Source organism: Notamacropus eugenii, chromosome 3, assembly GCF_028372415.1.
Source record: "Notamacropus eugenii isolate mMacEug1 chromosome 3, mMacEug1.pri_v2, whole genome shotgun sequence".
Taxonomy (NCBI): Eukaryota; Metazoa; Chordata; class Mammalia; order Diprotodontia; family Macropodidae; genus Notamacropus; species Notamacropus eugenii.
The window spans coordinates 52,793,351-52,818,856 of NC_092874.1; the positions used below are offsets into that span (position 1 = coordinate 52,793,351).

The window sequence follows — 25,506 nt, forward strand, 5'->3', positions numbered from 1 at the left end:
GCCATTATCTTCTCTGGTGGACTAAGGCAAGCAGAAGTTAAATGATTTACTCAAAGTCACACAGTTAATGTCTGAGGCAGGATTTGAACTCAGGTCTTCCTATAAATCCAGCACTCTATCCACTAAGCTATCTAGCTGCCCTCCTTGGTACACAGCAGGTGCTTAATCTTCTCTTTATCCTTCCATGTCTCACAATCCAAGCATGGGAGTCTCCCGGGCTCTTTTTTCTCTTTATATCCTTTCTCTTGGTGATCTTATCAGTTTCTAGACATTCAGTTATCACTATGGAAATAACTCCCAAGCCAATATATCCAGCACCAATCTCTCTCTTGAGTTCCAGCCCAACTCCACCAGAGCTGTCTGCTGGATATTTCCACATTGGACCTGGCTCAAACAAAGCATGTTTGATACCAACTCATCTTCTCTATTTCTCCCTCCAAAGCCTTCCCTCCTTCAAATTCCTCTATGTCATGGAAAACTAAGTTTGTAGTCTCATTGTCATCCTTAACTTTTCATTCCATATCCACTCAGTTGTCATGACCTTCTATGACAAGTCTTCCATTCGTTGGTTTTTTCACACTCACATAGTTCCCATTTTAGTCCCTGTCCTCATTACCTCTAACATGAATAGCTGCAGTAGTCTCCTGTCCAAACTCTAGACTTATCATCTCCCCTCTCTATATACATTTTTTCCAGGGCTACCAAAAAAATCTTGCTAAAGCGCTGGTCTGACCATGTCACTCCCTTGCTCGAGAATCATTAGAGATTCCTTACTGTCCTGAATATTAGATACAGACTCCTCCATTTGGCATTGAAAGTTCCTTAGAGTTTGTCTTCAGCCTGCTTTTCCATACTACTCGCTCTTCCAGTCTTGCCTCCAGCCAAAGACTTTGCTTACCCATCCGCTAACTCAGCATTTCATCTGAGGTAGTGCAGTACAGTAGCTAGACAGTTGGACACATAGTTAGGAAGACCTGGGCTCAAATACCATCTCTACTTCTTTGTGTCTGTGTGACCTTGGGCAAGTCATTTTCCTCTATTGTCAAATGAAAGGGTTGAACTAGCTGTCTTCAGCATCCTTCCAGCTCTGAACATGTGATCCTATGTGCTTTCCTAGCTCTGTGCCTTTTACAAGCTCAAACATGTTTCCTTTTTACCTCTATTTTAGTTGCTATTTCAAGCCTATTCTGATGCCCCTCGTTGCTAGAGTGCTTTCTCTTCTCAGATGATACTTTACTTACTTATGTGTTTAAATGTTTTATTCCCTCAGTAGGATGTAAGCTCTGTAAGGGCTTAGGAACCCCAGGGCCTAGCATGGTGCCTTGTACATAAGAAACTTAGTGAGTGCTTGTTGAACTGAATTCTCTGTTTTGGGATTCTTTTTCACTTTCTATGGATAGCTTGTCAGTTTGTAGTATTTCATCGTCTTCAAAAGGTGATCTATAACTTTTTCCTTGCATGTGAGCTTCTAGGACAGCAAATAGGACCAGACCTATGGTTTCTTCTGTATAGGGAACATCTGGTGAGGAAATTCCTCAACCAATGCAGGCAGGCCACCACTTCTCTGCACCTTAAAAAGTAGCCTGGGAATTGGCTAGTAATAGTTGCTAAAGGCTTACTCCAGGAAATTTGGACATAGGTTGCCTGAAGAGGTGGGTGGCTGAAGTGCTTTGATTAGATTTGTAAATAACCTTGGAGATTATCCAGCAGAATTCCTTCATTTTACAAATGAACATGTGATGGACTCAGTAGTTGGCAAAGAGTACACAACTAGTAGCTGAGTTGGGTCTTGAACCCAGGACTCCTGACTCCCAAGCGGCCTAGCTCCTTCCACTAAACCAAGTTACCCCCCAGAACACACAGAAAGGTGGCAGAGCTCATTCTTTCATGTTCTTAGTACTGCCCATCTCCCCCCTCTCTAGCTTCTCCCAAGTTCTTTGTTATTTACCTTTATTTTATCTGAGCCAGAGGACTTTCAGTATTAAAAAACAAGACAACCAGGTCAATCATTTGCCACAAGGACATTTGCTGTAAGATCCTACTGTGCCATTATCTAAACATTTCGAAGATTTTTAACATTATTTCTACAGCACTAACTGCCCCCTGTAATATTATTTTGCCTAACCCTGAGTTTTGAAAGAACAGATTGACATCCCAAGTTAGGGTATGTCTGTGCCATGTTTAAATTCTCACTTCTGAGTTGAAATACTTTTAAAAAACTGGACTTGTGATATCATCACTGTGGGGAGTTTCTTCTACCAATGGAGAATGATATGAGCTCTTCCATTTAGAGCCTTAGAGTTCCTGGGGGGAAACCCAAGGCTTTCTCACTGTAAGGCCAGCTCTCCACCCACCATGCCAGTGATCTACACAGATAAAAAGCAAAGCGCAAATCAACTTTCCCACTTACTTCTATCTGGTCCACCTGGAACATTTATGTTGCATAAACTCATCATGGCTGTTTTATAATTCTTCCCTTTCCTTCCTTTTAAGAGTTAGAGATACACCCTTCAGCTAAAAGGTAGGAGAAACATGTAGAAACAGCAATAATGTTTGATTTGGAACATCTTAACTTGGAAAGGACTCTGCAAAATAATTATAATAGCTAACATTCATAAATGTTTGCAAAACATTTTAAATGTATGATTTCATTTAATGTTCACAACCACCCAGTGATCTGGGTACTATTATTACTTCCATTTTACAAATGAGAAAACAGAGTGAAAAAAGGGGTGACTTGCCCAGGATCACACACACCAGCAAGCCTGAGGCATCTGATTCAGGTCCTTCTTCAGACTCCAAGTCTACAGCTGTAGTCCTGAGGTCACAGAGCAGCTTAAAGACTGTTTGGATCACAGGGCCTAGGACTGGAAGGGACCTCAGAGACCAAGCAGTTGTCCAGCCCCCTCATTTAGAGATGAAGATGCTAATGGTAAGAGAGTTTAAGTGACTTGCCTAAAGTTACATAGATAGCTGGTAACACAGGTAGGCTCTGAGGCCAGGTCCAGTGTTCTTTCCACTGTTAGGGTCTGAGACTATAAATGGAGGGGTGGAGGAAGTACACACACAACCAATGGAGGAAGAAAAATGAAAGCCAATAGAATGAAACGGAAAGAAGCAAAGGTGGGAAAAGACCTCACAAGGGTCCTATCTATGGACTTGTTCCTAAAAGTTGAATTCGACCATCTATTCCTTTTTTTCACATTGAGAGATATTAAAGAATTATTCTATAGCAGATTTCCCCCCACTCCTCAGTGTTCGTTAGAACCCTTCTTACCCATGTCCTAGAAGTTTCCCAAGCAGAAACTAAACAGCCAAAGGAGTAAAAACTGCCCCCAATTTTTATTTCCCCATGGGAGTCGGAAGAGATAATAAGGAGAAGCCTCCAGAAAATACTTCACTTTTTTCTGCTCTATTTTAAGGTCATAATTTGCAAGAAGCCCTGGATTAGCCTGAATCCAGAGCTCCAAGATAATTGAGGACAGTCAGTGCAGAGGCTGGCCAATGATTTCATAACCCAAGATGGCACGGGGATCATTCTCACGTTACCGGATGGCAGACGAGATATTTACTAGAATATTTACCTGTTTGTAAAGCACTCGCAGTGACATCCCCAACAACGCAGTTTTACTCACCAGGTAAACGCAACTTGTACATCTGTCCGTGACGGCGGCGGGTGCCCCCCCACCGGGCTGATTTCTCTCCGGGGGTCCCCTCGATCGTGGAAGAGTAGGATGGGAATTCCCTTGTGCCCTCCCCCAAAGGGACCAGGGGATCAGGGTGTCCGCTCCTTCCCCAGGGGCAGCAGCCCACGGAGGATGGAGGCGCTCTCTTCCCCAAGGCGTAGCGGCAGCGGAGTAGGTTGGAGGTCTTGCCGCATCTCCTTCCTCCTGCTTTTCTTCCTCCTCCTCCTCCTCCTCCCCCTCCTCTGCCGTTGCTGCTTCTCAGGCTCCTCCCCCGGGTACTCTGCCTCCCGTGGGTGCACCTGGCCGACTGGGGCCTACCACCCGCTGGTAGCCAGGTGGCTACCCGGCCTGGCTCTGCGGAGCCTTTGCTCCTTCCCCTTCCTCCGGCCAGATCGCAGCGTGCCGAGGGGCGGAGCAGGACGAGCTGCAGCCGGGGGAGGTCGGGGATGGAAAAGGGAGATGGAGGTGGGCAGGGGAAGGGGGGCTGTGCTCCTCCACGCAGCAGCGGGGCTGCGTAGCCCTCAGGAACCGCGGCCGTGGCGCTGGACAGGGCTATGCGTGGCAGAGGGAGGGAGCGGGGGACCGTCCGTCTGTCCGTCTGTCCTCAGGAGGCTAGGCGGGAGCAGAGCCCAGTGAGGAGCAGCTCGGATCTCCCCTCCAAAGCCTGCGCTGCCCCTTGGCTCCGGGGCCCAAGGAGGGGGCACCCTGGGTCCTTTGGAAGGCTGCGCTTCCTTCTGCCTGGCCTGGCTCTCAGTGACAGTCTTGCCTCGATCGTTTTTTATAATTCCCACCTTCTCGATTTTGGAAATAAACCTTCCCCCTGCACCCCCAGGCTTGCCTCCTCCCACCCTCCCAGCTCCAAACCCCGGCCTGCTTTTTGCCCCCTAGCTAATGGTCAGGAGGAACATTCCTTTTATGAACCGCACATTCGAACTCTTGCTGGACCTGGGGGTTTCCAAAGCTGGCAGCCCAACTCAGAGCAGCATCCTTGTGATATGACCTTGACTCCAGCTCCCGTGTGAGCTCTTTGATCTTGAGGTTATCAGGTAGTTTGCCTAGCGATCTACCTACTGGGAAGCTTCCGTACAGAACAGGGATTAATCCTCTAACAAGCATCTATGGCACTTCCTTTCTTTGTACTGATCAGTCCCATCCTGTTTAAGGGATCGGCCTTTTAAAATCATCTCTCCAGTCGTTTATTAACCGGAAATACTAAAAGGAGTCTTCTTTTGATCATCTCGGGCATTTCACTTTCCACCCTGGTGACCACGTGCAGATTAACCATTACAAATAGCTCATTACCCCGCTTTGGAAGCGCTAGTGGTCAGACAATAAGGCTAACACGACCTCTCTTTAAATCCTGCCACTTAGATATTCCAAGAAATGGCCACCGCCTTTGTTAGCTCTCCTGAAGATTCATTAAAAGCAACTTTAATTTTTGTGAAATTTAGTGGATATTTGGATGCTGATGCAGTTATAAGTATGAAAATAGGACCAAAGCTCTGTGGCTTTTAAAATTATTTTCATTTCAGTCCCCAAATACACTGATGTCACAGACTGAACATGTAATCTTTAGGAAACCGATATCTTTCTAATTGTTTAATATATGTGTGAGTGTATGTATGCTTGAGTGTATGCATGCATGTGTGTGTGTACATATGTATATATCTTTAGCTATATCTTAATGTGTTGGAATATCCAGAGAAATTCCATGTATACGTGAATCAATTTACCTTGGAAGAGAAATTAGTAATTTTTCTGAGGGATGATCTAGAAATACATTATAAGAGGAAATCCCACTTAGCTAAAGGGTTTCCAAAAACATTTGAGAGGCTGATAAATTTTTTTGGAGAAAATGGAGCAGGCTCAAGGATTGCTTAGTTTCTTTTCCATTTATTTGAATCCAAAAGATTAAAGATTTTTTGCAAGACTTAATTCTTTCTGTTCTTTCCATAGTAACTGCTCTTTTTAATACCATTTCAAATGTTTAGAATTTTATAGCATAAAAGGGAAGAATGTTGCAAGATCCTGCTAGGTCATGGATAAGGTATTTTCTCAGAAGAGGCCTTAACATTTTCAAAGTACAGAATGGTAATTGATTGTGCTAAAGTTTCTAACATTCATTTGCTCTATGGTGCCTATGGGGCCTGGGCATGCTAACTTGAAAGGATCTCTGATGTTATTAGGGTGGTTACCATCTCCACTGTTACAGATCAAAATCCATGCATACCTCTTAATTCTGTGTGATTCTTTTCTGTATTTTCTCCTAGATCTTCAAGTAGACTCCATCTTGCACATTGGAAGCCTTTCTCTTCTAAGATTTCAGTCACACTCAGTCAACAAGCCTTATTACTAAATGCTTGCTATCTGTCAGGCACTGTGATAAAGTATTGGAAATACAAAGAAAGACCCAAAACAGTTGCTGGTCTCAAGGAGCTCCCAGTCCAATAGGGAGACCACATGTAAATCTCTAGGGATTTACAAGATATAGACGAAGTACATGGAGGTAATCTGACAGAGGGAAACTTTAGTAACTGGAAGAGGAAAGAAGAGACCAGGAACAACTTCCTGTTGAAGTTGGGTTTTGAACTGAATCTTGAAGACAGGCAAGGAAATGAAGAGGCAGAGGTAGGGGGCATAGAATTCTGGATTTGGGGGACAGCCAGAGCAAAGGCACAGAGAAGGAAGATGAAAAATTGTGTTGGAGGAACTAAAAAGAGTTGATCTCAAGTCACTGATACCTTACCCTGGTTTTCTATCTTTAGTCTCAATTTTGATTGCTGACTTCCCTCTCTCCCCTTTTAGGTCACATATAGCTCCCTTAGTGGTTTTTTATGCCAAATCTGTGTTAATACCTTCTTTGGTAGAAAATTTATACCTGGGAGAATTGTAATGGTGTGATTTCAGCCTATAGTTTTTTGTCACCAAACCACATTTTATTCAAGGATTCTCCCAGTGATGCTATATGATGACCTAAATATTAGAAGAACACAGTCTCAGAAGAGTTCACATTACTAGTGACTCAATGAAAAGATGTGTGACAGTGGCTGTAGTGTATAAGCAGCGATGACTTGTGTACAAAAATATGATACAAAAATCATTTTAATGAGGAGTAGTCTTTAGGAAGGGGCAGCTAGGTGGCACAGTGGAAAGGGTACAGAACCTGGAGTCAGGAACACTTAGTAGCTATATGAACCTGGGCAAGTCACTTAACCTTATTTACTCCAGTTTTCTCATTTGTAAAATGATTTGGAGAAGAAAATGACAAACCATTTCTGTATCTTTGCCAAGAAAATCCCAAAAGAGGTCACAAAGAGTTAGACAAGACTGAAAATGACTAACCAAAACCACAAAAGTCTTTAGGAAACCAATATATTTCTCATTGTGAGCTATCCATTGGTTATCCCTTAGTCTTATAAGGAGACCAGCCTAACTTTTTTGACCATATTTCTTTTCTGAAGTATTTTATTTCTCTTACATAATTAACTGTTGATAATGTGTCTCTGCCTGCTCATGTCCACCCAAAGGGGCCATATTGCCTGTTGAGGGATCCTCAACCTGAATTCTTTGGAGACTTGAGTGTACCATATCCCCAGAATGCTAAAAGAACCAGAGGGAGACATCCAGCATATTGGTCAGATTTCTAAAGGACAACATGGGCAAGAATTGCTTGCAATGTGAAGGCATGGAAGGATTGGGCTCTACACCAGTATAGGGGGTACTCAGGTGGAGAAAAATCACATATCTTTTACCAATATTTCAGAAAAGTCCTTAAATCTATTTAATGCTACTTGGGCCACTGTGTAATGAGTGAGTTAAGGTCCTGAATATCTGTCTCACTGAAGAGTGCTTTTAACTTAACTTCATTTGAATAGAAAGAATCCATCTTTCTAGTTTCATGATCTGAATTTTAAGCATATGATAAGCATTTTCCTAAGTCAGGGATGTCTAGAGGCATACAGATGCTAGAGAACCAGCATTTTGGAAAGACTACCACCATAAGGTTGAATGGTTTTGTTTTACTGGTTAGTCTTCAGAATGACTATCATTGGGAAGAATGTTGGACTTTGGAGCAAAGGAGACAACCACTTCCTGCCAACTCCCATGTAAGAGAAGACAGGCCTTGTGGTTGTCCATCTTGACTTGTTCTCAGCAACTTTGACTCATGTTCCCAAATGCCAGCTGATGGGCAAATATATCAAGTGGCAGCAGATGTTAACCAGTTATTTTGCATGAGTCCCCTTCTGAAACAACCAGTATGGTTTACTGAACCCTGTGAGGATAGATATGATATAACTCTATTTTACTGATGATGAAATTGAGGCTCAGAGAATGTCTTACTTGAGGTCATCTAGCTAGCAATGGTCAGAAGTGGGATTTGAACACCTTTGCGCTCCGTTTTCTAGTATATTCCATTGCTTCTTTAGTCCCAGGAGGTTCTAGACTGTACAATGTACAACAGTGAATTGGGAATCAGAGGATAATAGATTTGAATTAAAGCTTCCCCTATCAGCTTGGGGAAGTCATTTAACCTTGGTTAGGCTGCTTCCTGCTCTACAAAACAAGAGAATTAGGCTTAAAGACCAGTGAGGCGCCTTCCAGAAGCTGCCTTCATCATGAATGGGAGACAAAGGCAAAGCTTTTCTCTTTGTACCATTCTCTCAATCTACCCTAGAGCTCTCTCAGTCTAAGTTAGCCAGAATGACAAAAACCAGCTATTCCATCTGTAGGCCATGTAGCCATGTCTTTTGGCCTGGGAGCTACTCAGGGTCAAGGGAGGCTTTCTTTAGCGAAGGAGAAAGGTATATAGGAGACAGAACCCTGTGAGAGAAGTAAGGAATCTGTCGGCCTCTGGGTCTGAGTACTCAGGTCCTCTGACCTTCAAACATGGTCTTTCTATACTTTTATATTTCTTCATATGTAAAATGAAAGATGATCCCCAAGGTCCCCTCTAGCTCTAAGATTCTAAGGACTATGGGAAAAATGTAATAAATTCGAAGAACTCATGGACTACAAGGAAGTTCTAGGTCTCTTAAAGTTTTAACATTTTTCTTAAGTGACTTTAGGCACTGAAAAGAGAGATTCTGGCTTCAAATGCTTATTTTTTCCCACCCTCTGGTGTCAGTTTGAAAATTCAGTAAAGATGCTTAATTTAGTAGGAGGGAGGAAGACAGAAATGGGGACAGATGGGTAACTGACAGAAGGAATAATCAGCTCCTGACATGATTAAGAAGCGGCTCTACAGATTCAGAGAAAGAATTCCTGTTTTCTTCACAATTTCTTTTTTATTTTCATGGAATTAGAAACCCTGAAGAAGCATTAATGAGCCAGCTGTATCATGTTAGGAATGAAAAGGTGAAAAGAGGACAAGAAATCTTGAGTTTTGTTCCGACCAACCCTGTACCTGCACCAAAAAAGTACGTAGGGGCTGAATTTTAAATGTCAGCAATGCCCTCATACATGTCACATAATTTTCAGTCTAGTGCTTATCTTTTATTTTGTTTTGTATAGGGGGTCCTAAAAGTCTTAGAGCAATTTAAACCACATTATTCGTGTTCAAATACATTCTTTAAAATGAAGTTTTACTTTAAAATAACAAAAAAGTTAATTTGACATCATTTTTTGTAAGATTTTTTCTTTTTTTTACACATATTTCTAACGTAAGTGTGCTGATTTCTAGAATAATTGAGTCTTCAGAATAGCACAAGGTCTGTTGTCAATAACAGACAAAAACAACCAAAAAAAACCCCCCAAAACGCTGGCTTTAAATGGCCTGTTTCAACAGCTAGACCAACTATGAATATAAACTTTTAACCTCACAGGCTGCTGAAAGGATCAAAGGAAATTTGGGAATGGAGTCTTACTTGGAGAGAAGAACTTAGGGGCCAGAGCAAGAGCTGTTTAAGCCTCTGGAATCTGAGCAATGGGAAAGTAGATGGTTCTCTCTTTGATCCACTCAGAACATATATCTTAAAACACATTTAGGTCAAATAGAAGTAGTTGTTGGGTGAATCCACTCGATGGGTATTTATTAAGTCCCTACTGTATGCCTGGCACTGTGTTAGCTGGTGCAAAGACAAAAATGAAGCAGCCCCTTCCTTCTAGGAGGATCTTGCATTCTGATGGGTGACCAAACATGTTCCGGTATAGCTGTATGCAAAACATATAAGGAGAAAATACAAGGTGACCTCCGAGGGAAGGCACTGATAGTTGGAGGGATAGGGAAAGGCCTTCTGCTGAAGGTAGTTCTTGAAAACAGGCTTGCATTTGATATTTATCCTGCAGGGGATGTCCTTTGGCCTAGAGTCCCTAGAGTTGATTGAGCAGTGCAGTGATACGGTCAATTCTTCTCTCTAAGAAAATCACAGTGGTGGCTGTGTGGAGGATGGCTTGCAGTTGGGAAGTCCATAGGCAGGGAGACCTTTGAGGAACCTCTTTCTATAGTTCCAGGGAGAAGTGATGAAGACACAAACTAAGATGGATAGCTGTGTGAGTACAGAGAGGCAAGAAATGGTAGGAAGTTTGAAACAAGATTTGGCAATGGTTTTGGAGATGTGAGTGAGATGAGTCCAGAATGACATCAAGACTGTGAACCTAAGTGAATGTCAAGATGGTGGGACCCTCAACAGAAATACAGAAGATCCAAAGAAAAGGTGAGTTTTGGGGGAAAGAGAATGAATTCTGTTTTGGACGTGTGTCTAGTTAGAAATGTCTGGGAGGCAGCTGGGGATGCCTAACTAGAACTCAACTCCTGCAAACATAGATCTGGGAGTCATTTACCTAAAGAACATCAGTATATCATGGGGACTACCAAGGTCACCAAGTGAGGGAATACAGGGAGAAAAGAGGAAAGAGCCCAGGACAGAGTTTTGGGGCATATAGAAAGCTAGGGATCTTCTCCAAAGATGTTATAAGAATTAATTATTGCACTTATCAATGTTTATAAAAGACTTTGACATTTACGTAAGAGAATAGTGAAAGTGCACAGTAGTATAGTGGAGAGAGCACTGGATTTGATGCTCAAGTCCTATCTTTGACATTTTATTACCTGTGTGACCTAGGACAAGTCAAACCTCTGGCCTCAGTTTCTTCATCTGTAAAATGAACAAGTTTAACTGAATGACCTGTAAGTTCTCTTCCAGGTCTAAATCCATGATTCAAAGCTGAAAAAAATGAAGCAAAAATATCCTTCAGTAGCTCTTGAATTAGAGGCTCTCATATGACACACACGGTACAATTTGGGGGCTTTCCCATGTCTCTGGTTTGTTGCCTTCACCCACAAAATGTGGAAACTTAAACTACATGGCAGTGGCTAATGTAGTATTGCCAACTCTCTTTGCACGCACACAGTTCAAAAAACTCAAGGAAAAAAATGTATTTTCAAGTTGCAAACACAGTAGGTGCTTAATAAATATTTTTTGAGTGATTGAAAATAAATAGCTTTTTTTATCTTGGGGAAAGTATGAATGACTGTTAGTAAGCAAACCTTTTCTATACACCTATGTAGCCTTGCCTGTATATGGTCATGCATTACGTAGGGTTCCCAGAAAGTATTATTATCCTGTTGTTTTGGTCCTGTTTGACTCCTTATCATCCCATTTGGGGAATATTCTTGACACAGTTACTGGAGTGGTTTGCTATTTCCTTTGCCAACTCATTTTACAAATGAGAAAACTGAGGCAAACAGAGTGAAGTGATTTGCCTAGAGTGATACAGCTAGTAAGTGTCTGAGACTGGATTGGAACTTGGGTCTTCTTGACTCCAGGTCCTGTATGCTATCCATCATACCACCCAGCTGCCCTGCAGAAGTATTACTTCTCAGTCTCGGGCATTGGCTCCTATTGGCTTCTCCATAGTTAGCAGCAGGTGGTTCTTGTCTCACCTTCATAGTTGTTCAAAGCTTCCAGAAGGTAATGGCTATCTCTCATTCCTCCAATAGTTCTCTGCTTCTTAACCACATTACCATTTCAGATGGATCTAAAAATTGGACAGAACTCCTTCATTTTTCCCATAGTTATCCTTCTAATCCTCCATGCATTCATCAGATGGTTTTATGAATTAATCAATGAGCATTTGTTAAGCCTCTTCCATGTGTAAGGAACTTTGTTAGGCATTGGATAAACAAAGAGAAAAATGAAGTAATTTTGGTCTATATCCCAAAGATATCCAAAAAAAGGGAAAAGGACCCCCATGTACAAAAATATTTAGAACAGCTCTTTTTGTGGTAGCAAAGAATTGGAAAGTGAAGGGATGCTCACTTGGGGAATAGTTAACCAAGCTATGGTATGTGATTGCAATCTGATATTAATCGTGCTATAAGAAAGGACAGTCAGGATGATTTCAAAAAAGTCTGGAAAGACTTACTTGATTTAATGCATTAGTGAAGTGAACAGAACCAGGAGAATATTGTATACAGTAACAGCAACATTGTGTGACCATCAACTATGAATGACTTAGCTCTTCTTAGCAATACAATGATCCAAGAGAATCCCAAAGGACTAATGAAGCATACACTCTGTCTCCAGGGAAAGAGGTGATATTGATTGAATACAGACTGAAGCACGCTATTTTTCACTTTCTTTTTTTCATTTTTTCTTTCGTTTGAATCTTCTTGTACAAAATGACAAATATGGAAACATTTTACATAATTGCGTATGTATAATCTATATCTGTTTAACTGTCTCACGGAGGGGGAAGGGGAGGGATAGAATTTGGAACCCAAAGCTTTAAATTAGAATGTTAAAAATGAAATAGTCCCTGTCCTGGAGGAGCACACCTACATGAGTATATACTAATACATATATATATGTATACATGTATATATTTGTGTATGCGTATGAACTGACCTTTAAAGGATACTAGAGATTAAGAGGCAAAAGTAAAGACAGAGTGCATTCCAGGCTCATGAGATAGATGATGGACTCTGCAAAGGCATAGAGAAGACTGATGGAATCTTGTGGGTGAGGAACAGGAAGAAGGCCAGTTTTGCTGGACTACAGCATGTTTGAAAGGATGTGAAGTGTAATTAGTCAAGAAAGGCAGGATAGAACCAGAGGGTAAAGGGATTCAAATACCAGGCAGAGGAGTTTTGTTCTATCATTCTGTCTAGCAAAAGGTACCCCTGGACCTTCTTTAGTAGGGGGCAACATTTTTGGACTTGTGATATAGGGCCTTCAGTTTGGAGGCTCTATGGAGGATGGATTAGTTCAGGAAAGTCTTGAGACATGGGCAGAAGGTTATTGCAAAATACCAGGGGAAAGAGGATTGGGGTCTGAGTGAGGGTGAAGACTGATGAATGAGTAAAAGATGATATTTGTAAACATGGTTGTGAAAGTAGAATTGATAGGACTTGGCAACTGGATGGATATATGAGGGAAGGGAGAGTGGAGAGTCAAGGATGACTGACATTGTGACTCTGGTACCTAGAAAAATGGTGGTATCTTTGATGGAATCAGGAAAATTAGGAAGAGGTTGAGTTTTGGGAGAAGGAATATGAGCTTATTCTATGGGAACATAAAGAATTTAGTGTACATATTGTTTACCCCATTAAACTGTGAGGTCCTTGAGAGTGGAGACCTTTTTTGACTTTCTTTGTATCTCCAGTGCTTAACACAATGCTTGGTTCCTCATCTGTAAAATGATCAGGAGAACGAAATGGAAAACCACACTAGTATCTTTGCCAAGAAAACCCCAAGTGGAGTCATGAAGAATCAGACACTACTGAACAAGACAATTCCTACTTTCTTGAGTACCACATTTAGGACCATGATATTAGAGGCCAAATGTGGTGGACTCACTATGACAAATGGTGAAACGAATTTGTTATAAAAATCTCTACAGATCTTTTGAATTTTTTTCTGTTTATACTTAAATGTGCTTGGGGTGACTCTTTTCTTTGAGTCTTTCCATGAAACTTTCAATTTTGATGTATGTGATGCTGAAGTGAGCATTACCAAGGTTTCAATAAATTTCATTTTTTTTCCTTCCTCTGCTTCTAGTGGCTTCCACTGCTTTCCTTCCACTCTATCACCATGAGGGGATGCTATTAACAATCTTCCATCACCTTCTAACATAAGATCTTTCAAATGATTGATAATCAACCAGTTAATCAATAAACATTTATTAATTGCCTACTATGTGTCAAATGCTGTCCTAATTACTGGGGATACAAAGACAAAATGAAACAGTTTCTAGCTTCAAAGAGGTTATTTTCTGTTATGACAAACAATAGGTACATGTGAGTATAAACAGGAAAGATCTCATGTAGAAGGTGAAGTTTGATCTGAGCTTTGAAAAAAAAACCCTAGGGATTCTAAGAGGGAGGAATCAGGGAAGGAAAGAAGAAAGGGGAAAAAAGGATGGCATAAAAGAAGGAAGGAAGGAAAGAGTGGAAAGACATGGAGACTGGAGAATGTATATGGGGAACCAGTTTGAAGAAGACCAGTTTGACTGGAGTGTACAGTGTTTGATTAATGTATGAAATTGTATGAATGCCTGGAAAAGTAATCTGGGAAAAGGTTGTGAAGCACTTTAAATGTCAAACAGATAAATTTATATTTAATCACATAAGTATTAAAGAGTGACTGGAGTTTACTGATTCTGGAAATGGCCTGATCACATTTCTACTTTAGCAAGCTCTGTGGAGGATAGATTGAAAGGGGAGAGATGGGTACTTATTATTGGTTACAACAAAATGTAAGGTAGTCATTGGGAAATGAGAGTGACAAAAAAGAGAATCAAGGAAACACTAAAACATGCAATTGTGTACAATCAATGTCACTTTTATTATATTATTTGGTGTTTGTCATATCCAGAGTCTCTTGACTTTCTTTTTGAAGAAAATATTCATGGTATGTAGGTAGAGCTTGAAGGTTCTAACTTCTCTTACTTCTTTTTATCCGTAAACCATATTTTCTTACAATTTTTGTACCATTCTCCTTTGGGCTACCTTTGTATTGAAATGACTGAATATTATGTTATATTAAGCATATGTTGATTTAATTTGGAGGGTTTTATCAACTTTACTGAATTTCTCTAACCCTTACTCTCTAACAGATGTTATTGCAAAAGCTGCCATTATTTCATGGTCTTCTTGCAAATTCATATCATGATGCAGTCATGCATTACAAAATGAGTAATGTCCCGTGAAATGGTGTTTCATGTCACCCTTGGATGCATGACAAAATCAGCTCCACCGACTCCTTTATTTGCTTTTCCTGGAGAAACCGTGAGTTATCCTTAACTACAAGCTTTTTTATTGTTTATTTTCTGGTTTTGTTTCCAATAAGAATATCTAAGTTGATGTGATTTCGTTCTTCTCATGTACGCATTCTTAACCTTTTTTGTGTCATGAACCTCCCTGGTGGTTTTGCAAAGCCTATGAATCCCTTCTTGGAATCATATTTTTAAATGCACAAAATAAAACATATAGAATTACAAGGACACCAATTATATTAGAAATAAGAGAAATGATGATCTCTTATATTAATAACTATTGATTGAGATTAAGATTTTTCCTTTTCTATTTCCTCTTTCAGAAATCAACCCCTTGTAAGTTTATTCAGCCAGAATCTGAAGAGACCTGCTGATAGATGAGATTGCCCAAATCCTTGGGGTACATGTTTTTTGATCTCTGGTGGGATTTTACCCAACCAGGAGATCTTACAAACAGAATCTAGGCTAAGTGAGATCTTGCCCTTAGGAAATAAGCTCTTGCTTGTCCTTAGAACTTTTCATTAGAATTTATGGTAACCTAGCTTATGAAGGGAAAAACCAAGCAGTGAGGTCTGGGTAGAGATGGATTCTTTTGCCCAGATTGCTGAAGGCAGCTGAGTCTCATGATTAGGACAGACTCTCTGCAGGAGGAACTGAAGGCTTTTTGCCCAACTCCTCATGAACATGTCCACTCCCTCCTTGATTTTTAACCATTTGAAGCTGATTTCCACCCTGAGCTACACCCCCTTTTCTAAAGGTTTTTAAGCATTCAGAGGTCTTCAAGATTCATCTTTGATTTTCAAGAGAAATGACCATCCTTTTATTATTTCCTAGCCATAATGAATAAAATGATTAATTCCCAGGAATCATGTCTCTTGGGCTTTTCATTTGTCACAGAATATCAATATCAAAATATGTTTTTTAAAAAGTTTCCAGACCCCAGTTTAAGGGCCCCTTCTCTAGTGGTATGTCAACTTACTGCTCATGGAACAAGGATCATATTTAGAGTAATGATAGTTAAGCTAACATTCATAGATAGTAAAATAACTATAGGATTCTCAGCATCTTGTGACTAGTTTCTCATTGTTCCTATGCCATCACTGCACTAGAAGGGGACCACATGAGACCAATGGCCTTTTGGCTTTTTTCTTTGTTTTCTGGCGCTATGGCCAAGGAATTCCCTTCAAGTAGGTAGTCAAACCAGTGATGAATTTTTTCATACTTAGCTAGGTTGGTGCTCAAAACACAGTTATAATTCATATTCGAAGCTTTTTCATCACAGGAGAGCCTGCCAGAGCTTTTGCCTGGGAAAACCTCAGGTCAGGGCCATGTCATGATGAATCACCAGAATAGGACTTTGTGATCTTTTCCATAAATTTAATCAGAAATTCACTTGGATTCATAAGTGATGCTTTAAAAATGCAGCTATGGAAGTGGGTAGATGAACAGTTCAGCCTAATGGCCATGAATCAAGTAATTAATATGGATCAAGAGATAATAATTGATCAGATGGTCAGAATACTTTCTTCTTAGCTGACTATTCTGTAAGAATAGGAGCTTTAAAGAAGGGGTGGAGTAGTGGTAGTGGTGGAGGGTTAGATGCAGGGTGAGTGTGTTCATAGAGAGAAGGGTTACATTTGAGGATGGTGGTGGTGGGGTGGAAGAGAATAGGATTGAGTGGAATGCTGAAGGGAGGGTTCTGGGAGTCATGGGAGGGGAGTGTGATGGAAGGGAGTGAGAAAAGCAGAAAGAGAAAGGAGGAAGAAAGAACTTAGCGAGAAGCTAGAGGGGGTGGGGAAAAAAGGAATGAAAGTGTGCCAAAGGCACTCCCCATGCCACTGAAAAGAATCTCTCACCTGCTGCTCCATGCCATAGACTGCTGATGCCTGTTTTAGTGTTCAATGGAACTGGGACTTGGATGAAAGTCTTTCCATCATATTTCGTTTATAGACTCTTCTGGTATTTCCTGGGCTAGATGCTCAGTGACTAACTTTTTCTCCAGAAGTGAGGAATGAATTTTGGGGAATTTTATTGAGTCTTTAAGGTCATTTGATCAAGAATAATCTCTTTTAGTTAAGGAGGTAAAATAGAAAAATCCATTTGACACATTAGCCAAAGAAGAATACAATTTTGTTTCATCTGGGAGCTGAATTAAGGTCCTAATTACATGCTAACAAGAACAGGGAATGTTGTAGCTGCCATAACAGGTTCAATAGTCATGTCATGATAGTGTTGAGTTTCACAGTATTGAGGCTCTTCTGGTATTAACGACAGTCTTTACTAATCAAGGGTGAAGAGACAGTATGGTGCAGTGGATAGAATCCTAGCATTAGATTCAGGAAGACCTGAGTTCAAATCTTGTCTCAGAAATTTACTAGCTTTATGCCACCCAGTTTCCTCATCTGTAAAGTAAGGGGGGCAGACTCAAGGGCTGCTAAGGTCCCTTCTGGCTCTACTTCTATGATCCTCTGGTTAATAGAGTAATGAAACCTAACAAATGGCCTAATAGAAGCACTATGAGAGAGGAATAGACTTCTTTGGGGAAGAATTGAACCCGATGACCTCTCAGATCCTTTCTGGATCTAAGGTTTTATGATTCTGTGATTTTGTGGTATAAGAAAAGAATAATATGTTTATCTACTTAACAATTAGAACCATCCTAAATTGGAATGGACCACATTGGGAAGAGGGGGATTTCCCCCATATATAAGGACTTCAAGCAAAGGCTGACCAACCACTAGTCCAGAATGTTGCCTGGTGACTTGCTATTCAGACTCAACTTGGAAAAGAAGACCTCTTCCAGCTATGAGCGTATGTCATTCTGTGCCATGAATTGTATTAAGTGATTTACAAATATTATCTTATTTGATCCTCACAACCCGGTGAGTTAGATACTGTTATTATCTCTGTCTTATGGATGAGGAAACTGAGCAAACAGAGGTTGTGACTTAATCCAGGGTCACGTAGCCAGTAAGTGTCCAAGGCTGAATTTGAACTGGGATGATGAGGTACTCAGTAGGTACCACCTAGCTGTCCCTAAAGCTTAATCTAGGAAGTGGCTTAAGCTGGGCTCTGAAGGCCCCAGGGATCTTATAAGGCAGAGGTGAGGAAGGAGTACATTCCAGGTAGGGGAGTATTTAGCCAGTAGAAAGGCATAAGGTAAGGAATGAAATGTGAGGTAAGTGTAGAGAACAGCAAGGAGGCCAATTTGGCTGGAACACAGAGTTCACCAAGGGGAGTATTATGTAATAAGTCTGGGAAGGGATTGAAGTACCAAAAGAATAGTTTGTGATTTATCTTATAAGCAACAGGGAACTAATGCGTGAGCAGAGGAATGAGAGGGTCAGACCTTTGGCAGTCTGTGTGGATGGATTACAGAGGAGAAACATCTGAGGCAGACAGACCAATTAGGAGGCTTATGTAACAGGTAGAAAGGGATGAGGGACTGAACAAGGGCCACAGCCAGAGGAGTAGAGAGAAGCTGATGACGGTGGGAGATGTTGTGGAGGCAGAATCTACAGGACCTGGGACTCACTGGACATGGACTGTGAGTGAGATTGAAGAATGAAAGATAATTCTGAGTTCATGAGCCTTGGTGAGTTATGTCTGACAATATCTGCCTCGTTGACCCCTACATCTACCACCTCTCTGACAAGAGGTAGGAGGTGTGGTTCATTCACTGTGTGTCCTGAGAAGTAGCTGATCACTGCATTGATCAGTGTGAGATCCATTACTTTTTAATAGAAAAGAAATGACTGTCTACATTTATATGTCTTTCCCAGTCACTTGTTTGTATACAGCCAGACCATTGATGACTTAGTATTATTTCACGTTATACATGGACCATCATATTAAACATATTTCTACATTAGTCATGTTGTAAAAGAAGAAGCAGAATAAAACGGAAAAACCATGAGAAAGAAAAAAAATCCCAAAAGGGTGAAAATAGTCTGCTTTGATCTGCATTCAGACTCCATTGACTTCCATTGGTACAAACACCAGAAAGCAATATCAAACCATCTAACTGTTTACCTAGGCCATCTTCCTTCCTATACCCCTAAGCCCTCACGCATTTCTGCATTCTCCTTACCAAGGTTGCCCCTGGTCCAACCCCTAGAAAGGATGTTTCTCCATTAGAAATTCAGTTCTTTGAGCATTGAGATAGTGTCATGTTGGATGTTTGTATCCCCAGTTCTTAGAACAGTGTCTGGCACTTAGTAAGTACTTAATAAATGCTATTTCATTCATTCATAAGATCATACGGATTTCTCCAACTCAATATATTTATGTTTTGTTCATTTGTTTTTGTTTTGGTAGCTTTGCCTGGAAGACAGGCTCTCTCTCCTTTTGCAAGGGAGTATAAGGAGAAAAAACATCAGTCAGCTGACAGAAAGGCTGTCAGCCATGCTAAGAAGGCTGTTTCCTCATTTCTGCCCCTTGGAATCCCCGGCTCTATTCAAGGTTCACACGGAGAACTAATTCCAACACAATGGCTTTCTTGTTGGATTCTGTTGTGACTTGAAACCTCTTGTGGATTCTTCCACCACAACATCTCTCCTGTCTGTCCACTTCTTTCCACTCACCTTTCTACCATCCAAGTTTAGGCCTTTATCACTTTTCACCTAACTATTAGGAAGTCTACTAATTGATATCCCTATCTCAAGTGAAGCCTGGTCGGTGGGCCAACTACATGCAAAATGCAAAACCATCCAAGACAGCTCAGGTTCAGGGTGGCAACTCCAAAGCTGAAGTGGATTAACTTCCTTATGGGCTGGAACCTCAATCTGGGGGTCTGCTGGTACAGAGGGCTACCTGATTCAGGTCGAGAGAAGGGAGGCTGTGGGAACAGGACAGGATGGCCCAGGGGCATGGTTGGACATCTGGGAGAGATGGGACAGGCAGCCAGGTTTGGGGACCAGTTGGAAAGAAAGGACAAATGGTGGTATTCCTTGCCATTCAGCTTTCATGGCCATTGCTTTTTGCGTGAATGGATATGTCTTTCTTTTCTTTTTTTTTGCAAATGGATATTTCTAAGAATTACAGTAGAATTGAAGGAAGACAAAGATATCTAAAATGAACCTCAGATCATTTAATACAAATCTTTTGTAATACCTTTTTTATTGTGGTTTCCCTGGGTCTATTCATAGACCATTGTAAACTAGAAGTGAAAAGAACAGGAATTTTCTAGTCTAACTTATACTTACACCTCTAATTTTGACCTTCTCCCTATTCCTCTTCCTCACCAACCACCTTCCCTACTTAGAGAAACCTTTATCCCAAAGCCTGTTTTTCTGTGGTGACCACCTTTCTGACCACTGTTTCACAAGGCGTCCCAGCCTTGCTTCTCTTTGCTCACACTGTGATGTCTTGGTCTTTTCCTCCTCCTTGCCAGTCTCCTCTCCTTCTTGAGGACCTTCTCCTCCTTCCCAGCTCTCCTCTGTGTGTTATCTTTCCCCATTAGAATAGAAACTTCTTGAGGGTAGGGACTGACTTGTTTGTTGTGTTTGTACCTACAGTGTTCAACACAATGCTAGGCTCATGATTACTGAATGCTTTGTCTACCTATTTACCTGTATATCCCTGTCTCTGTCTGTCTACCAATCTGTTGTCTTCATTTTATAATGAGGAAATCTCAAGAAGGTAAATATCTTGCTCAAGATCACACAAGTGAATGGTTGACAGAGTTGGGATTTGAACCCAGGTTTCCTGACTGCAGCAGATAGAGCACTGGGCCTGGAATCAGGAAGACCCATCTTCCTGAGTTTAAGTCTGGACTTAGACTCTTATTGGCTGTGTGACCCTGGGCAAGTCACTTGATCCTTTTTACCTCAGTTTCCTCATCTGTGCAATGAACTGAAGAAGGAAATGGCAAATCACTGAAGTATCTTTGCCAAGAAAGCTCCAAACTGGGGTCATGAAGAGTCAAACATGACTGAATTGGCTGAACAATTCCTGACTCCTACTCCCATACTTCTCCACCACTCTATACTTTCTTAGCTAGCTCTTGCATTTTTCAAAAAATATTATCCATTCTTCATTTTTGAAAAAACAGGATTTCCTTATCCATTTCTAGTATTAAAAAACAAACAAAAAGCAATATATTTGACTTTGTTAATTCTGCTTGAATAAAAACAAACAAGGAAATGTACTTTTACCTAGTATGACATAAGAAATTTTTGAATAAGAATTCCTTTGCTAATTCAATTTTTGATGACAGCCATCTACACAGCTTTCTTTAATGATTTGTCATTAAATTAGTGGAACGTTGAATGTACTTCTTTATTATGTGTTTAGAGTTTAGGAGCATTAACTTTATTTCTTTATTAGGAATCTTTTTGGCAAAAAAGATAAAATTTATTTAATAAAGCTTGTCTAATCCAGTCAATAAGGAAGTAGGAAAGTGCTAAAGAAATAGGTTCAACAGACTTTATCCCTGGTTTGTTGAGCCAGCTCTACTTTTTTTTTCCTTGAAAATTCTAGAGGAAACTATTGTACTTGCTTGATTTGGTATAAGACCTTAGGAATTTGTCTTTACCCAGTGTTCACCCAGATGAATATTGAAATTCTGGAAAAAAGTTTGCTTTACAGATGAGAAAGGAACCAGCAAATATACCAACAGACAAGAATTTCTCTTGGCAACTTTTTAAAACTACACAGATGCATTTTATCATTACTCTAGGGTTTGCTTTCACCACTTAACAAAGCCAAACATAAATCAAGCTGATTTGATAAATATTCATTGGCCAATTTTTGAGGAAAAAACCCCAAACATCTGCTCCACGTGCAAATCCCTTTCCTTGCTAAATTCTCTTGGTGCAATGGGGAGCAAGATAAAAGAGTAATCAATCCATTGTCCAACAAATATTTATTAATCATCTTTTATGTGTTAGGTGATGGAGGTGCAAAGGCAAGGAGACAAACGGAAAGCCCATGCCCTCATGGAGCTTATATTATACTTACTATGTTTTTATACTTAGACCATATTATATTAAACACCATGTACATAAATGAACACATACAAAATAATGTATTCATATAGTACATTTTTTGGGGGGCTGATGTTAACTTTGGCCCTGTAACCTCTCATTCTAATTGGCTGGTTCCTCCCAGAATCACCATTTTAAGGAGGACACCCAGGGCAAGAGGGTCTTCATTCCTCTTCAAGCTGCACTCCTGACTCAGGATTTTCTCTACCATACCCAGCCCAATGTATCTTCTTCACCCATCCTCTCTCCCTCCCATTTCCTTTCCCATTTCCATTTCTTATCCTTTCTGTTAATAAATGCTTGTTTTATTGACATGACTACAGACTAGATTGAAAAGTTAGGGCACTTCTGGGCTATCACTTCTATTGTGTGCTCTGTTAATGTGCTGAATTGTAACCCAGTCATTCTGATGAAAGCAGATCTGGTCATGTCACCCACGTCCTGAAAACTCAGCAAGGGGGTTCTCAGCAAAACATTTCTAGCCACGCTGTCCCTGATTAAGGGATCTGCTTATTTCACTGTCTCACACAATCCGCCCAAATCAGACAAATAAACCAAGGAAGGAGGGTAGGACAGTCAGTCACCTCTGCAGGTGTCCTTTCTTCCCACCCTCTCGGTTATAACTCCCCAGACTGGTATCCTGAGGGTACATCTGGTGATAGTCTGCTTGGGCAGAGGAGCTATTGTCCTATACACAATGCTTTAGTGGTAGGCTGCCAAAGTGGGTGGCAAAGATGGCAGGATTTATTCAGAACCCAAATGCTTTACACTCTTGTTGATCCTCTTAGAAATAAGACACAAATCCAGCTAGTGTCTATGGTACTGATTTCAACCTAAGTCTCTTCTAATCCAGTTCTTTAACTTGAGTAACTTGAGCAATAAATAGACGTCATTTTTTTTTAAAGCAAGGTCATATGTAGAATCCTCCCCTCCCCTTGGTTAAGAGCTTATATTACAGTGAATTTACCTTGGAAAATGCCAACAAATCACATTTTTTTCCTATTTAGCAAATCTGATTTAACTAGACCAAGAATTTTTTACTTGTTTTATGTCATGGGCTTTTTTAGATGTCTGGTAAAGTCTATGGGCCCCTTTCCAGAATTATGTTTTAAAATATATAAAATAAATTGCACGATTGCAAAATATTGAAATATAGTTATCAAAATATTTTTGAAAAGGTCATGTACCCCTGCAAATCCCTTAAGGGGTCTATGGATCCCAAGCAAAGAACCTCTGACCTAGATTGAACCTATATGTTGAATTGTCATTGTAGGGTAGTTCAAAGCCTGGGACATACATATACAGGAAATGAATGCCTTGCCATATTTCATTTATATTATTGTTGTTACTGCTGTCACTTTCTCTCCTCTATTTCGTTTGCTCAGTGAGTCTTTCAGGGTTCAGAATAATCATGGCGTCTCTGATCCAGACAAGTCTTTGTACTTGTTGACAATCTGTCTATTCTTCTCCATGGCTTTTGAATAGGGAAGACTCCTTTGATCTGCTGGGTAGGGGAGGAGCAGAGATGCTTTATCTCTCCACCTGGCTGCCCATGTGTCCATAAACACACACACACACAGAGTTGTGGTGTCTTTCTAATGCTTACTAGGTGAAGGTTAGATTCTTTTGCCTGGAAGTCAAAGCCCTCTTGAATCCTTATTTCATATTAACCCGTCCATGCCCTCTGTGTTCCAATCAGAGTAGACTACTCTGCCACTCGAACATGTCCCGATCTCTGTGTCTGTGTTCACAAAGTTACTTGTACCTGGAATGTCTCCATTCTCCTTCTTCAACCCCTGAATTCCTCCTCGTTCAGATCCCACCTTCTCTGTGGAGTCTTCCCTCATCCTCTCCGCTGATATTTTCCCCTTCATGTCCTTCATACCACCTTCTTTTGAAATCGTCTAATGCATTTATGCGCTTTTGTGTGCTGTCTAATAGTTATTTATGGATCTGTGGTTCTTGAGCCATTTTCAGTCGTGTCTGACTTTTGGTGACCCCATTTCTCAGCATTGTCTGTGTGCCAGGTGGCAGGCTAGGTTCTGGGGTTACAAAGACAAAAATTAAGAAAACAGCAACAAACCTTTCGCTCAATAGCTCACATTCTACCCAAGGAAAGAACATGTTCTCTGACAGATAAGAAATAAATGTGAAATTGTTGTTGGGTACCAACAATCAGACAATGACCTCCTGAAGGAAGAAGCACTGAAATTCATCCTTGAAGAGAGTGAGGGATTCTGAGAGGTGGAGATGAGAGGAGAGTGTTCCAGGCAAGGGGGAAAGCCTATGAAAAGGAATGGAGGGGAGTGATGGGATGCTATCAGCAAACGAGAGCTTGAACAGGCCAGTTGAGCAGGCTTAAAGGCAGAATAAGAGGCATAATTTGTAATCTGTCTGGAAAAATAATCTGGAGCCAGAGTGTAAAGGGCTTCAGATGACAAATAGAGGAGTGCTTGCCTATCTTATAGGTATACAGAACTGTGGAAAAGGTAAAGTAATACCAAGGATGAAAGACAGGGATGGCTGTGGTCAGAGAGGGATCAGCCCTGCTGACATTTTTATGGTTTTTTTGGTCCTAGAACCTGAAGCTTGTTAAGTAGGGAAGTGACCCGGTCAGCCTAGTGTGTCAGGAATGTCTGTTTGGCATCTGTGCAGTGTTGATTGGGGGTAGGAAGGGCCTGGATGATGAGACGTCATCAGGGATGCCATTGTAATAGTCCAGGTAAAATAGCTAACATTCATGTAACTAGCCACTGTGCTAAGCGCTATGTAATTATTTTCTCATTTGATCTTCACAACAACCCTGGGTGATGAGTCCTATTATTATTTCTATTTTACAGATGAGAATAATGAATCAGGCAGAGGTTGTGACTTGCCCAGGGTCAAATAGCTAATGTCTGAGGTTGCATTTGGATTCAGATCTTCCTGAAGCCATGCTCTGTTCTCCACCCACTGAGCAACCTAGTTGCTAAGTATGGAGAAGGTAGTAAGGAAGACTTCTAGGTTTAGCTCCCAAGTTCCTGGAAGAATAATGACATTTTTCAAAGAAATAAAAAAAGAAAGAATGAGATTAAGAGAAAAATATATTGAGTTTTGCTTTGGGCATGTTAAGTTTGTGATGCTTTATGGGACATCTAAATGGAGACATTTAGTAGGCAGCTAAAGATGAGGGACTGAAGCTCAGGAGAGATATGACCGCTAGATAAATCGATTTCAGGGTCATCTGTGAAGAAATGACCCACTGATCCATGAGACATTATGAGATCATCCAGAGAGAGAAGAGGGGGCCCAAGGAAGAGCCAAGGGAGACTGAGAGGGATCAGATTGAGGAACTTGTCTTGTTTTCCATCTAGACACAAGGTCCTTGAAGAAAAAGACTGTGCCTTCACAGGACTTTGTGACTTTCTCAGTGTGTAATGCAATGCTCTTCATACAGTATGAACTTAATACATGTTTGTGGAATGAACGTACAAATGGCAACTTTTGAGACTGTGGTGCATTGTTGGCCCTATCTTTAACTTAATACATGTTTGTGGAATGAACGTACAAATGGCAACTTTTGAGACTGTGGTGCATTGTTGGCCCTATCTTTCTTAGTTCATAGATCAAAGATTTAGATC

General features: G+C 40.8%; 1 protein-coding gene across 2 annotated transcripts in view; it reads right to left on the reverse strand.

The window, feature by feature from the left end:
- Positions 1-4,470, reverse strand: part of STEAP2 (STEAP2 metalloreductase) — a 38,908-nt gene extending 34,438 nt beyond the window's left edge. The window contains exon 1 of one of the 2 annotated variants that reach the window (XM_072651532.1): positions 3,636-4,470. The gene's annotated coding sequence lies outside the window, so the exon portion shown is untranslated. The remainder of the gene's footprint in view (positions 1-3,635) is intronic. The other variant, XM_072651531.1, reaches the window with a different exon arrangement.
- Positions 4,471-25,506: the final 21,036 nt, after the last annotated feature.